The 16,184-nt window shown below is 48.4% G+C and overlaps 1 protein-coding gene across 7 annotated transcripts in view; it reads left to right on the top strand.

The window, feature by feature from the left end:
- The window catches only part of Trerf1 (transcriptional regulating factor 1), a 212,864-nt gene that overhangs the window by 75,081 nt on the left and 121,599 nt on the right, over positions 1 to 16,184 (top strand). For 6 of the 7 annotated variants that reach the window (XM_036167831.1, XM_036167832.1, XM_036167836.1 and 3 more), the window contains exon 3: positions 6,231 to 6,317. The exons of the other annotated variant lie outside the window; for it this stretch is intronic. The gene's annotated coding sequence lies outside the window, so the exon portion shown is untranslated. The remainder of the gene's footprint in view (positions 1 to 6,230; positions 6,318 to 16,184) is intronic. 7 annotated transcript variants of the gene reach the window in all.

The raw sequence follows: 16,184 nt of genomic DNA, 5'->3' as shown, positions 1-16,184 counted from the left end.
GTCTGTGAATGCCAGCACCCTGGGCAGAGCTGGCCTGGGAGCTGTTGATATCAAATTTGGTTTTGATTTTGTTTCTGCTACCACTTTGGACTGTTTCTTAGTTTTTAACATTTGTGATTTTTGTTTTATGTACATATGAATGTATGTATTTTTGTGGTTCTGGGAGTGGAACCCAGGGCCTTATGCATGCTAGGCAAGTGCTCTACACCTGGTCCACATCCCTAGTTTTCCTTAAAATTTTTACATCTGTTTTATTTATTTAGTTTTAGAGGTTTATTTTATTTTTGGTGTATCGGTACTTTGCCAGAGTGTATGTCTGCACCACGTGCGTGTCTGGTGCCCTCGGAGGCCGAAAGAAGGGATGAGGTTCCTTGCAACTGGAGTTGAGGATGGTTTTGAACTGTAGTTGTTGTGCTAGGTAGGTGCTGGGAACCAAATCTCAAGCCTCTGTAAGAGTAGCAAGTGCTGAATCATCTCTCCAACCCCTCGATCCCAGTTTTTAAATTTATTTTTAATTTTTTATATATGTGCATATATGTGGGTTCATGCATGTTTATGTGCATGTAGAAATCAGGAAAACCTTGCGTTTTGGTCCCCAGGCTCCTCCCACTTTTTTTTTTTTTTTTTGAGATAGTGTCCCTGATTGGCCTGGAGTTTCACTGCATGGGCCAGACCCTTGAGTATCCAGGGATCCTATCTTCACCTCCATCCTGCCATTCCTGGGACTGTGGGTGTCTGCTACCACACCCATCTTTTTGCCCAGGTTCTGCTGAGCTTAGGTTCTCATGCTTACAAGACTCAACTGCCTCCCATCCCACTTAAAAAAAAAAATCTGTACATGAATAATTTTCAATCTTAATCGCACATCAAAATCACAGAAAACTAGAAGAAAAATAAACAACAAAAAACTGTGATGCCCACCTAACCTTCCACCCTAAACCAAATGTGTCATAGATTCTGGGGCATGGGATCTAGGAACTTAGAAATATAGCAACATGTAGCCGATGTTGAGAACGCTGATTGGACCATCTTAATTGTCCATTTTAGCCTAGTTTTGTTTAGACTTCTCAGTAGCTCATTGGTAATCTGAAGTGTTATGTAATTTTGTTCCCTTTGAATACTGTGAGCAAACATAAATCTTAATACCCAGAGGTCTTCTTTGTTAAAAGATTTATTTTAATTTTAATTACATGTACTTGTGTGCAGTGGATAAGTGTATGCAGGTACCTATGGAGGCCAGAAGAGGGCGTCAGATTCCCTGGTGTGGGGGAGTTCTAGGCCACCTGACCAGGGTGCTTAGAACTGAATTCTGGTCTTCTGTGAGAGCAGCAGTAACTCATCTCTCTATCCGTTTCGATCAATCTTTTTACATGAGAAACCCATTGTGACGCTCAGTAGGCTCCTGGCATAATGCCAAAAGCCTGGGTTAATAACTTAGAATCATCTCTGTGGTCCTTCAGATGAGATTTGGACCCTGTTGAAAGCATGGACTTGAATCTTTACTTTCTTTCGTTTTTTAATGATTTTTTTATTTATTTTATGTGCACTGGTGTTATGGCTGTGTGAGGGTGTCAGATCCCCTGGGACCAGATTAGACGGCTGTGAGCTGCCATGTGGTTGCTGGGAATTGAACCCAGGTCCTCTGGAGGAGCAGCCAGTGTTCTTAACCACTGAACCATCTCTCTAGGCCAAATCTTTAATTTCTTATTACTGTTTTGCAAAAGCTAATGGGCTGGAGGCCTGAGGCCGTCTTTATCTGTAATGAAACCCCCGAGACACCGAGAGTGGAGATATTACTGGAAGTGTTTTTGCTAGAATTGTGTATTCCGGCAGTTACTGACTCGCCTGGCCAGTGTGGGGAGACTGATCCGCTATCAAGTCTGCAGCAGTTCGAGGTCTTTAAAGAGCTTGGTGCTTTTTATCTTTACCATTGAAGTTTCTGGTTTTTGCCTCTTCCTAAATGAGTCATTATTTTTTAAAAAAAGGAACCTATCTTGGGGAGGGAGTAGGAAACCGCCGCCGAAGGTGGTGGAGGCCTCGGTGGAGCCGGCAGTCAGGGGACTGAGCTTACTACTGGACCACCCCGCCTCTGCTTCTGGTTCTGGATCCTGGCATTACAGGCCTGTGCCACCATACCCAGTTTACTTGGTGCTGGGGATCAAACCGAGGACTTTGTGGGTCCCAGTCAGGCACTCTCCTGACGAAGCCACGTCCCCGGCCCCTGCGAGCATTCTTTCTATGTTTCTCATAAACTTCCTGTTGGGGTGTGTGTGTGTGTGTGTGTGTGTGTGTCTGTGTGTGTGTGTGTGTGTGTGTGCGTGTGCGTGTGCGCGCGCGAGCGAGCACGGGAGCCCAGCACGGAGCGTGCACTTCACCGGGTCGGCAGCCTCCCCAGCACCTGTCCTGGGCTGGTCCGTTTCGCTGCCTCTGTCATCCTTTGCAGACATCTCTGGGAAGCCCTCCGAGGCTTCTGTGCTTGCTCTCATGAGTGCGGAGTAGGGACTCTTGTGGAAGGAGGGAGGGACACCATGGAATGGGTCCCTTACGTAAGGCCAGGCACCGTGAAGGATGTATTTATATACTTCTTGTTTTATTTAGGCCCTACATTAACTCACGTGGGACCAGAATCAAAGAGGCGAGGCCAGCTACAGAAGGTCGCAGAACTGTTGGGTGCCCAGGCTGGCCTCACTTCCACCCCGGGCTGAGTTCCTGTCATTTCAGCCAAGTCAGGAGGAACATGCCTCCCCTTCCTAGGGTTAGGTTAGCGTAGGTCTTGGTTTCATTCCAGGCATCTTAGCAGACAGTGTTGCCTTGACCAGCATCAGATTCTCTCAGGTTTGTGTTGTTCAGGGCTGCCCTTCTTTATGTGGGAGGGGTTGATGATCCTAGGCATTCTCCCCTCGAAGTTCCTGGGATCTCAGCTTGATTCCCTGTGGCCCATGCAGACTAAAGTGAAGCTCAATGAATCTGATTTCCAGGAAGTAGTGCATTCCTCTTCCAGCACGTGGGCACCCAGCATTGGCTATCCCGGTGCCCACCAGCTCCTTCACTCAGCTAGCCTGCTCACGTGGAAAGTGCTTCCTTTGAAGAAAGCAGAAGGCGGGGCATTGGTGGGTCTTTGAGCACGTGTGAATAGGCAACTAAGGAAGAATACCAGCTGGGGCTTTGAATCTGGAGTGAACAGGACGAGGCAGAGGGGAGCAACCGAGACCCCCTCTGCCTTCTCCTCTTCCCCATTGGTATGGCAGCTAGCAAGTGCCAGGCTGCACAGGAAAACAGACGTGCCTGCAGAAGGCCAGTGTCTTGCCTGTATCCATCCCAGTTCTGCTCTGTGGAACCATTCCATACCGTTCAGCAGTGGGTAGTGTCAGATTGCGTGTATGTGTGTGTGTGTGTGTGTGTGTGTGTGTGTGTGTGTGTGTGTGTGTAGGTAGGTAGGTAGGTAGGTAGGTAGATGTTTTGCCTGCATGCATGTCTGTGCATCATGTGCCCTTGGGGCCAGAAGAGGATGTCATATCTCCTGGAACTGAGCACCATGTGGGTGCTGGGAGCTGAATCCAGCTCCTCTGGAAGAGCAGCCAGTGCTCTGAGCTGCTGAGCCATCTCTCCAGCCCTCGAAAGTGTTTCTTAATAAAGCTGCAGTTGCCCTGGTGGAGGTGTGTACGTGTATGGAGGGTGTTGTAGTCTATATGGGCAGATAGAACACTTACCCAGAAAAGCTAAATGCAATACACTCAAAGGAGGTGGTGAGCGGGCTGTGTAAGGCCCTGGGGAGACCAGAGAAGGCTCAGTAAACCAATGAATTGTAGGGCTTGTTCAGCAGGGCCTCAGGAGAGGGCCAGGAAGGACAGAACTTCAGGAGAGCAAAGTGCTTATTACTGGGGCTTGAAAGAGGTCCTGCGGAGGGCTGGGAGGTTGAAGTTAAGGATTGGGTGGTGCAGAAGTGCCTCCCAGAAGCAAGGTCTAAGAAAGGCTTGTGTGCCATTTGCAGAGAAGGGATGGCTGTGGAGTTTGGAATTTTGCTGTAATGGTGAGCCAATCAAACCAGCTGGATGATAGGATCAGTTAAAATAATGCCTGGTGGAGTTTTACCTGGGTGTATGTAAAGTAAAAGGGAAGGCTGGGAGGTGACCTGGAGACGTGGATCATGATGGACTATTTTTCCTGTATATGTAGTGTGCATTTATGTTAGGGTCTCCAGAACCCACTTCCTTACAAAGGACAAGGCTGTGCACACCTGAAATCCCAGCACTTACAGTGAGGTGAGAGGTGGAGACTGGTGAATCCTCAGAGGCTGCCAGCCCAGCTAGCCTGGTCTTCTGTCTACGAGGTGGAAGGTGAGGGCCGACAGCCAAGGTTGTCCCTGACCTACGTGTGTCCTGGCACTAGCACTACACACGTACACAAGCACACACAAAGATCCAAACTCAGGTCTCTGCACTTGCTGCTGCCTCCCCAGTCCCCACAGTGCTGGAGCTTGAGAATGAAACATTGAGAATTTACAACAGGCAGGTTCGATCCCCAGTGTGCCTCTGTGAAAGGCACTTTAAAACTTCTTTGCCTTCTGTGAAAATCTCTGAAAGGAGGCTCAAATGCTTCACAGGACAGTTGTGTGAGGGTTTCAACTTCGGGCACCCCCAGCTCTTAATAGGTGTTTTAAAAAAATGTGTGTTGCCTCTTAAGATTAGAGTCATGATTTTGTGAGCAGGTGGAATCGGGCAATGGAATATGAAGCGTGCCTATGGCAATCCTGGGGAAATAATGCTTCACAGATGGAATGGAGCTAGCTAGCGGCGTGGCCCTCCAATAGAGTTTTAGAAGTATTGTAGACCCAAGCTGTTGAGAACCCCATGGTCATGCAAGTTGTGTCCCTACCAAAGCAAAACCACCACCTCTAGCTGAAACACCTGATGGTCTAATAAAGAACCGAACGGTCAATAGTGAGGCAGGCAGAGAGGATAAACAGAAGGAGAAATCTGGGAAGAAAAAGAGGTAGCCAGAGGAGGAGGAGGACTCCAGGAGCCAGTCACCCAGCTACACAGCAGGCCACGGAGTAAGAGGAAGATTTACAGAAGAAAGAGAATGGGAAAAGCCCAGAGGCAAAAGGTAGACAGGATGAGTAAAGTTAAGGAAAGCTGGCAAGAAACAAGCCAAGCTAAGGCCAGGCATTCATAAGAATAAGCCTCCATGTGTGATTTGAGAGCTGGGTGGTGGGCCCCCAAAAGAGCAAAAGCGACCAACAGCAGGGGGAGCCTGTGCTTATGGGATACCAGGCTACGCGGTTTGCCACACCACCCCCAAATGCAGTGAACTCCCTCCCTGTCTGCTAACGTCACTCCAGACAGAGCCGAGCTACATTCACTCACTGGGAAGCCTCCCAGGCAGCAGCTCCTTGGACCTGCCACACTGCATCCATCTATACCCCAGCCTTCTTTTCTGGGAAGAAATGGCCCTCTTCCTACATAGGACTCCTTCCCATGCACCAGTCCCTTGGCCTGCATTGGACCTGGGACCTCACCCCTTGTGTCTCACAGTGGCCCTTGTTTGGACAGACAGACCAGTGTCTTCTAGCTTTACTCCTTTGCTGTTGTCTGTGAGAGATGAGTCTGGCCCACAATAGGCTCCCGGTCGAGCGTGCAGCAGATGTCTCCCGCCTTCTGTAGAAACTGTCCCTCCGAGGCCTCTCTGGGGCCTGTGTTGCCACACTGATAGAGCGTCAGTCCTTATCATTCTGAGCTCAACTATGTTTTACACCGGGGACAACGTCCTCCTTCACAGCCGTCTTCCCTTTGTTTCTTTGATCCACAATAAATCTCGCAGCTGTTCCACAGCACCTACTGTGCGCCACACTCTGGAACAGTACAAGGCTGACTCCAGTGGGACAGTCACTGCACTGACTATGTGCCGCTAGCTGCTGGGGTCAGAGCAGCAGGCAGCAGGGGTGCTGAGAAATGACCCAGCTTCAGACGTGCTTTCAAGTTAACAGGGACGTCATTCGCTGGTGGGTTAAACATGGAACTTGAAGGCCAGAGGCTGGGCTGAGTACTTGGAGTTCAGGCTTGACTAAGTGCTGCCCTACCCCAGTGGGTCCCCCTCTAGAACGGCCAGCCCGTCTGCTCTGAGTTCTTCAGAGCTTACCTGTCTTCCCCCCCAGCCTCACCCTCATGGTTGCTATGGAGCCCATGTTGGGGCCGGATCTCCTGAATGTGTTATTTGGGTTACTTCCACAGGCTCTGGCTCCGAAGAATGCTGAGGGAGGAGGACACGGGAGCAAGGCGACCCTGAAGGAGTCACCAGCCGCCTTAATCCTGAAACAGGTATTTTCTCTCAGACTCTGCAGTCAGTCATGAGATGGCAAGGGACCTGTGGTTCTGTTTGACTCCTGTTGTGGACAATGCCCAGGAAAAGCAGAAGGGCTGCTGTGGCCCTGGACTCCCACAGGGTTTTGAAAAAATGTCTCTAGGAAATGGTCAGTGGATGCACACATGGGTTTTTAAAGTTGTCTGAAGTGAGGTATTGGGTATCCTGCCTTGCCTGTTTTTTTCAGAGTTTTAAATAGCCAAGGGTGAAAGGATGTCTGTGGACTGAGCACCTGTGGCTCTCAGAAGGCACTGTGGTGACTGGGTATGTGTTAACGTAGTTCTGATGGGTAATCTTAAAGGCTTTATTTTATTTGTGATGATGTGTAAACTTGTGTGTCTATGTGTGGATTTGTGCACATGAATTGTAGTGCCCATGGTGGCCAGAAGAGGGTGTGGTATCCTCTAGAGCTGGAGTTAGGGCAGCTGGGGTGTAGTGCTGAGAGCAGGGTGTGCTCTTAACTGCTGAGCCACCTCCGCGCTCTGGTGGTTAGTGAATGTCACCTCAGTGCCATGTGGAGTGAGCTTGGAGACACACCTCTGTGAATGCCTCTAAGGCGTTTCCCCAGAAGTGTGACTGAGGAGGAGAGATTCATCTTGAATATGGATGCTGCCGTCCCATGAGCCGTGGTACCAGGCTGAATCAAAAGAAGAGAGGGACATGACAACCCCATCTTGATACTTGGGTGGTAGAGGCAGGAGGATCAGGAGCTCAGGGTCATCCTTAAGGCCATCTTGAGTTCAAGGCCAGCCTGGACTATTGGAGACCCTTTCTGAGTTGGGGAAATGGAGAAGAAGAGAGGAACATCAGAATTTGTTGTGGGGTTCTGCTTCATGACCAGGCCCACAATGTGCCCACCCACCTCCTGTTTCTTGACCCAGGAGTTCCAGCCTGAGCATCTCCAGCGTTTGTCAGCTCTGGCCTGGGAGCAGGTATCACCCCTTTCTCCCTCTAGAAAACAGGCACATGGCTCCAGTTCTTTGCCAGGCCTCCCACAGGAGCTGCCAGAAGGGTCCACAGGTTTGTGTGTAAACAGAGCCTTCAACTTTGGAGGATTCTTTGTTTTATTTTCTGTGTATGGGTATTTTGCCTGCTTGTATATGTCTGTGCCTCATATGTACCTAGTGCCTGAGGAGGTCAGATGAGGGCGTTAGATCCCCTGGAACTGGAGTTACAGATGGGTGTGAGCTATCATGGGTATGATGGGAACCAAACCCTGGTCCCCTTCAGGAGCAGCCGGTGCTCTTAACCTCCAGCTTTGCCTTTAGCTTTTAGAAAAAAGCTTGGTGTAGCAAGGGACAGTTCTTTACCACATTCTCAGTGACAGGTGTTTGTTTGTTTGTTTGTTTGTTTGTTTGAAACAAGGTCCATGTGGCCCAAGCTGCCTTCAAATTCCTGATGGGGCTGAGGGTGCCCTTAAACTTCCAATCTTCCTTCCTCTACCTCCCTAGTGTTGGGATCACAGGCGTGGACCATGCCAGCACACCTAGTTTTTATGGTAGTGGGGGTCAAACCAGGGGTTTGCGCCTGTTAGGTGATCACCCTTCTCTATCAGCTGAAACCCTACAGATACTCATTTTGTGGACTCAGTTGATGATTATTTCTTTTTCACTGTGCCCGATTTCGATTAAATTTTCAAGCCATTGTGTCCAGGGGTTCTATCCTGTAGCAAGTGGGCAATGGCAATGGAGAAGAATGTACTGGAAGGTCTACTTACCTAAGGGTGTAAGAGCAGGGTAAGGAAAACCCAGTAAGGAGGCTTGAGGCATCCCCTGGCAACAAGGCTTGGAGCTGTTCCCATACCTGCTTCAAAAGGAAGCCAGGACAGAGGGTCTGAATGGGACGTCATCTGGATAGATGGGCTCCAGGAGAGGGATGCAGACAGCCTACACGACATTGGCTAGAAAGAACCCGGAAAATGACATCAGGGGAATGGGTCCCTCTCTCTGTCACCATCTGTCTCCTATCATCCAGTCATCCCCACGGGAGCCTGGTTGGGCTGTTCACAAAGACCAGAGAGCCTACAGGTTAGAGCCGAGTAACTGGTGGAGTGTGGCCTCAGTAGTAGGTGGGAACTGCCTGACAGGGCTGGAGAGTGCCCATCTCCTGGTCTGTTTCTCTTAGTGTCAGACAGGATGTGCCCTCAGGAGGCAGCAGTAAGGCTAGCCTTGCATGCTCGAGGCCCAGGGCTCCACCAGCACCAGCGCAGACGTTTTTTTATGTTTGACTGAGTGGAACGGTATTGTTAGGTCAGCAATGTGGACTGTTGACTGGAAGGTCTGAAAAGAGCAATAAAAATCTTGTTCTTTTTCAGAGTTAAAAAAAAAAAAGACTCAGGCAAGCCAGATGCAGTGGCGCACACCTTTGATCCCAGCACTCAGGAGGCAGAGGCAGGTGGATCTCTGTGAGTTCCAACCCAACCTGGTCTCCATAGTGAGTTCCAGGTCAGCCAGGGCTACACACTGAGACCTTGTCTCAAGAAAGCAAAAAGCAAAACAAAACAAAACACAAAGGACTCTGGGAAGTCAAGTGGCCGGCACAACGCTGCCCGTCCCTTCTCGGAAGCGACCTGTTGTGTATTTCTCTGAACCAGTTTAGAAACAGTGAAAGCAAAGATCTGAGCGGGTGCAGGGATGGGTGGGGTGGGGTGGCAGAAAGGCTAGGGGCTGACCCCCACACCCTCCTGCCTGCATGGCAAGCACAGGCCCCACCCCCTGCCAGAAAGTGTTTTAACAGCCTGGTTGTAGACAGCGCTCCTGGGAAGTGCCCATTGGCAGCAGGTAACAGCTGCGTTCCAGCAAGTCTGAGGATGTAGGATCGTCAATCTAGTGAACTAACTATGCCGACTTCAGTCCCCTTTAATTTCTAATTTGCTAATTCAGCCTTTTTATAGCCAGAGTAAACAGTGAACTCAGAATTCTGGGTTGGCAAAGATGAAATGGCTGTAATGAAGCCTCTCATTTATAACCGCATCTATAAAATGGGCATAAGAATAGCAACTGCTTTACTGAGGCAATCCAATCAAGTGCTTAGCCCTGTGGCTGGCCCAATAAATGTTACTTTTATTAGTGACATATATCTCAGAATGTGTCACCTTCCTGTGTTTCTGTGCATCTTTAATCTAGCAAATTAACTCTCTTCACTACAAATAAATTGTCTGCCCTGTTTAGTTAGCTCTCTTAGGGATAAGGTAAATAAATGTACTGAAATATTTACTGTTTATGGGTTTTTTTAAGTTGAAGTATTTTTATTAGAATTTATTTGGGAGGGACATTAATACAGAGTTTAAGTGGTGTATCTTTTAAGTTAAAAAATAGATGTTATCCCCAGAAAAATAAGGGTTAGTAACCTTCATATCAATGGTTCTGTGTGTTCCACTGGGAAATCCTTTAGGTACTCATGGCTCCAGGTCCCAGCAGATTTCTTTGTTCTCTTCTGAGGATCCTGAGGGATGGGTGACCTTCCTTAGCTTTGGTTTTGCAGAGTAGCCACACAGCATAATTTTCCTGACTGGTCAGATTTTGGAACCTCCTGGAGTGGTGTCTTAGTTTTCTAGTAGCTGTGATAACAGACCAGACATAAGCAATGTAAAAGAGAAAGGATTTATTTTGGCTCCCAGGGAAGGTGTGGCAGAAATGGCGTAGGGCTAGGTGGTGGGCTAGGAAGCAGGCCGGAACCAGGGGCAGTTATAACCTTCGAGGTCCACGTCTAGTGACCTACTTCCGCCCACTAGGTCCACCTCCTAAATATTCCACAGCCTGCAAAGTACTGCCACGAACCAAGTCCTCAGAATGTGAGCCCATGGCCCACATCCAGCACTGGCATCAGCAGAATTCAGCCATGGGAAGCTGTTGGTCATATGGGATGCTGTTGTCCATATGGGATGCTGTTGTTCATAGGGGATACCCTTGGTCATAGGGGATGCCCTTGGTCATAGGGGATGCCGTTGGTCATAGGGGATGCTGTTTGTCATAGGGGATGCTGTCATCATTTTCCAAGCTAAGACTTTGGTGTTCAGGGCTGATATCAGAATCCTGGAGAATTAAGGTGCCTTGATTTGCGGTTTCCAGATGAGTAAAGAAGCAGATAGAGCACAGGGCTTCTCCTTAACTTCACCCCTTCAGTTTTGGAATCAATAAGGGGTCATTTGATGCTGGAGATGGGTGGGCTCTCTTGGGACAGTGCATGGAAAAGGCTTGAGAGTGATCAAGAGTCTGCTTCGGAACTATTTACTACACTGTCCTTGATCTTTGGGCCTCAGATCCTCAAGCTACGTTAGGGATGGGTGCGGCCTGGAAATGGTGGGGAAGCACCTGGAGATGGGGAGTTACCTGTGCAGTGCAGAAGGGAAAATATGATGCTTTTTGAAACCTTGCTTAGAAACCAGTTCTTATTGTCAGGTCTCGATTGAATTTAAAGGTTAAAGCTGTGGGGAAAATTCACTCCTCACACATGTTTTTGATGAATCCAATTCGTTTTTGAGAGGAGGCATTCTCTCTCCGACATTAACTTAGAATGCTTGGTTTGCGGTGCTGTCGGGGAAGGAAGAACCCTGAGATGCCGAAGTGGGTCAAATGAAACAGCATGCCAACAGCTTTTCCTTTTCCACTATTCCATCCTTAATGTGACTTTAAAAAAGGAAAACTCCCCCTTCAAACTGTTTTGGCCTTCAGTTTTATGGTATGGCACTGTGGATAGGAGTGTGTGTGTGTGTGTGTGTGTGTGTGTACAAGGTGCATGTGGACACTCAGGTGAGTTTTAGTTGAAGAGCCCCAGAAACAAAGGGACTCACCTACAATAAGCAGCAGTGTCTAACAGGCAGTTGCTGGTCAATGTGAGTTTCTGTAGCTAAGAACTCTTAGATGGTCTGGGAGACAGCTCGGTGGGTAAGGCACTCACCAGGCAAGCCTGAGGAACTGCGTTCGACTTCCCAGCACCCATGTGTAAAAGCCAGGTGCTGTAGTGCCTGTCTATAATCCCAGTGCTCCTAAGGCATGTGGGGAGGGAGAGGCAAGATTCTCCCCAGAAGCACACGGACCTGGTAGTCTGCATATACAGCATCTTTGAGGCCCAGTCTCAAATAATGTGAAAAGTGAGGAGCAATCCCTGAAGATGTGCTCTGACCTCTACATGTGCTCCATGGCATACACAAGTTTGCATTCACCAAAAAACCAGTACTTATCGTACACACACACACACACACACACACACACACACACACACACACACACACAGAGAGAGAGAGAGAGACAGACAGACAGACAGAGACAGAGAGATAGAAAGAGAGACAGAGACAGAGAAAGACTGTACTATCTTGGTAGCTTCTAAGGGGTAACTTAAATAAGAGAGAAACCTGTGTGTATGTTCATGTGTGTATATAGGTGTGGGTCAGAGGTTAATGTCCAGTGTCTTCCCATATTGCTCCCCACCTTGTTTTTTGAAACAGGATCTGTCACTGAGCCTGGAGCACACTGATTCAGCAAGACTGGCTGGCCAGTGAGCTCTAAGGGCTCCCCTATCTCCACCGCCCCAGTTTTGGAATGGCTGCACAACTAAGCCCTGCTTCTCACATGGGTGCTGGGGATTTGAACTCAGGTCCCTATGATTGTGCCGTCTGAGCCGTCTCTTCAGCCCTGGGTGACTTTTAGGTAAGACGTCTTTTGGAATCATTAGAAGTCTCCAAGCAGGGGCCAGCAAGATGGTTTAGGAGGTGCTTGATGCCGAGGCTGGTGACCTGAATTCAATCTCTGGGACCTGTGTGGTGGACAGAGAGAACTGACACCTGAACACTGCTCTCTGACCTCCCCGTGTGCAATAAATAAATGAATAAATGTGGAAATCAAAACAACAACCTGGATTGTAAGATAGAACTTTTTTTTTTTTTTTTTTTTGGCTAGGAAATCCAATATCAAGGTGCTTCCAAGCAGTGGCAGCTGGGTGTGGTTGTTGTATGGCATGGGGTTAAAATGCTGGCCTTAGGACCTGAATTCAGATCCCCAGAACCCATGTAAAATGCCAGGCATGCTTGATGATCCACGCACACACATGTACACGACCACATGAACTGCACAACACACGAACATGAAAAAGGAACAGAAAAAATAATCCCCAAGCATCCAGAGCAGACAGGACAGTGTTCTTCCCTCTGCCTTGACACACACATACTCGCTTGTCTTAGCCACAAGCACGTCTGACCTCTAGCTAGGATTATTTCATGTGTGACCATGTCTGGTACTAAAACAGCTCTGTCCTGCTGGAATGCTGACATACCCAGGCACAGTAGATGGGATGAAATCATGGGACCCTGAAGCCAGAGTGGGTTTCAGGGGTGTGACCTTCGAGCTGAACTGTCCTGTGGTTAACACCCTGACGGACAATAGATGTGGCTGGTGTACTTCGGCACACTCACATCCACAGTTATTGCTTGGGATATCACTTTCATGGTCAGCTCTAACTCTCCACTCTACACAACCTAGAATCCCCTGGAAAGAGAATCTCAATGAGGGATGGTACATTGGTTTAGTCTGGAGAGATGCCTATGGGGAATTAATTGTCTTAATTAAGTTGATTGACATGGAAAGACTCAGCCCACCCTAGGTGGCACCATTCCCTAGGCGAGGGGGTCCTGAACTGTGTAAGTACAGAGAAGTCAAGCTGAGCACGAGCATGCTGAGCACGAGCATGCAGTCTATTCTCTCTGCCTTGATTTGATGGGATGGGACGGCTGCTTTAAGTGCCTGCCACTGTGGTGATGGGCTGCAACCCTGACTGTAAGATAGAATGCTTGTTTTGTTTTGTTTTGTTTTGTTTCTGAGGCTGGGAAATCCAATATCAAGGTGCCTGCAGGAAAATTTTCCCTCCGTGGTCTCTTCTTAGCTCCTGGGTGACTGCCATCCATCTCACTGAGCACTTCCTTGGTCGCTCTTGGAGAAAGGAAGCGTTGGGGTGTCATCTTCATGGGCACTAATCCCATCACAGGGGCCTCACTCTCACCACATTATCTAAATCTAAGTAACGACCGAAGGTCCTGCCTCCCGGTGCCTTCTTGTTGGAGTTTAGAGCTTTGACACAGGAACAGGGACGATATAAAAATTTGGTCTCTAATCTAGAATCTTCATTGTGTTCCCCTGCGTGTCCTTAAGGTCATTGGTCCAGGGGGTCTGCAGTAGAGAACCCCTAGAGGGACAAGTTTCCCTTGCTCTGGAAGGGGGTGGGTGCGTGTTGTCCAGCTGAGGTGGCCCAGTGAATGGAATGTTGGAAAATCTTTGTGAAGATTTAGAGGGCTGCCAGGCATTCTCCCTATCTACCTAAATCTTAGGTTCCCTAGTTGCTGAAGGTGTGTTTGACAAACTCAGTCAGCCTCCATGAAATCTGGGTGGTGCAATGCCCCTCCTGTGGCCCCCTTATGTCCCCCTAAAAGGGAAGCTCTTGGGAGCCCCCCCTAGGAATGTGATCTCATCTTAACACTGCTTCTTTTGGGCCATTTACTCTTGGTTATTAGGAGAAGAGAAGGCAGTGAGTTAAAACCAGTTCATTAAGAACTAGTATCTTACATGTCTTTTTTTTCTCCTTTTAAAGGTGTGTGTGTGTGTGTGTGTGTGTGTGTGTGTGTGTGTGTGCGTGAGCGCGCGTGCTTGCAGTGTCCTAAGAGACCAGCAGAGGGCATTGAATGCCCTGGAGCTGGAGTTTCAGAAAGTTATGAGCTGCGCACAGTGGGTGTTCTGCAAGAGTAGTGTGTCATTAGCTTTGAATCATCCCTGAAGTCCCATGATATTTAAGGTGTACATAGTCATACCTAAAAGGACCCATACCACACACATGCATCATACAACACATACACGTGTGCACACACACACACATGCACACACCAGTGCCAGGCAGAATACTTTATAACTTGAAAAGGTTTGAAAACCTTTCAGACTTCCAAGGGACAAGTAATTCCCATATCACATAAGCTGTTCTGAGTTAATGGGAAAACTTCCAGGTTTCCCTTCCTCAAGCAAACATGACCCTGATATCAAAAGTAGCAAGTCCCCAGGGGGAACTGTTGTACCATCTCACTTTAGAATGTATCTTGGATAAAATTCTAGCAAGTAGATTTCAACAGTGAAATATGTGTGTGTTCTGCTGTAACCTAGTGAGACTGTATCCCTGAAATGCTGGGCTGATGTTGTGCGTGTTTGTTTCCATGGTTTTCACTTCAGTTTGTTAGATAAAGGTAGAGTGAGTTCATCAATCTAATAGCATTTTATTTTTTGTCATGTTTATATATCCATGTGTGTATTTGGGGGTGGGGCACATGTCTGCCAAGGGATATGTGTGGAGGTCAGAGGGCAACCTGCAGGAGTCAGTTCCCTCCTGCGAGACCATGTGGCTCTCAGGGACTGAACTCCGTTCCTCAGGCTTGGCCGCAGGTGCTTTTACCTACTGAGCCATCTTGCCAGCCCTCTAAAAGTGTGTTTCTATATGTGAGTCTGTGCACATGAGTGAAGGTGCCTGTGGAGGCCAGAAGAGTGTGTCATATCCTTGGAGTGAGTTACAGGCAGTTGTGAGAGCCCATTGAGGTACACTCAGGAAGCAGAGGCAGGAGGATCTCTGTGTTGAAGCCCGGCCTGTTCTACATAGTGAGTTCTGAGCCAGCCACGGTGACACAGTGAGACTGTGATGTTCCTCAGGTTCTCTAAAGGAACAGAACTGATAGAATGGATGTACATGGGGATTTATTGTAGTGGTGCACAGGCTGTGGTCCAGCTAATCCAATGGCTGTCTCCTGACCAAGAGGCCAAGAGTCTGGTTATTTAGTCCATGATGCTGGGTGTCTCAGCTGGTCTTCAGTCTATACTGGAATCCCAAAGAAGGAGGTCCTACTACCATGAAGGAATGCCTCAACAAGAAGATGGATGAACTTGCCAGTGAGAGTGGAGGCAAGCAGGCACAAGACAGACGCTTCCTCTTTCCACACCCAGAAAGTGTGGCCAGGGTTTAAGATGAGTCTTTCCACCTTCCACGATCCAATCAAGAAAATCTCTCACAGGTGTGCCCAGTGGCTTGGGTTTTAGTTGATTCCAGATGTGGTCCAGTTGACAGCCAAGCTTAGCCATCACACCCGTCTCAATTACCATCCATTCTGGATTGCTTAGGCGTAGCTGAAGGAGACTTAGAAGCCTAGCTGAAAACTCCATTCTGGATGGTGTGCTGAAGAGTAAGGACTTGGATATTTCAGAAACTAGTTCCCCGGCCCACTGTCATCCTTCTGAAGTGACAGCAGGATGCTTTAGACTTCCCAGGATGGTGCTAAGTCTGTTTAGGGAAGTAAGTAGCTGAGGATGTCAAGAGGGATTTTGAAGTGGTTTGGGGGATAGCTCGATTTAATGGCCATCAAACTCTATAGTGCTGGCAGACTTTTGAAATGGCATTGTGTGGGGCTGGGGACATAATGGATCAGTGGGCGCCGTGCTTCCTGCACAGGCATGTGAGTTGTCCAGGGAAGAGCTGGCTGTGGCCATACATCTGTGACCTGAGTGATGGGACAGGGGGTTCCTAGAGACTCATGGGCTGGCCTGCCTAGATGAAATGGCAAGCTGCAGGTTCAGTGAGAGACCCTGTCTCAAAATACAAGGTGGACAGCAGGAGAGGAAGACACTCAACATCCAGTTCTGGCACATACACATGCACTCACACACACTCTCACACATGCTCACTCTCACTGTCACACACTTTTTAATCAAGAAAAAGTGGAATCCAATCTGAAACCTTTATAATTAAAATGCTACAGTGCCCCTGTAACAGGGGGAACAGATGAGGTAGATGGCTCTGTCTAAATA

The sequence above is a fragment of the Onychomys torridus genome, chromosome 18 (genome assembly GCF_903995425.1).
Source record: "Onychomys torridus chromosome 18, mOncTor1.1, whole genome shotgun sequence".
NCBI lineage: Eukaryota > Metazoa > Chordata > Mammalia > Rodentia > Cricetidae > Onychomys > Onychomys torridus.
Note: the sequence above shows the minus strand (reverse complement) of the source record. Positions and strands in the feature narration are given on the sequence as shown.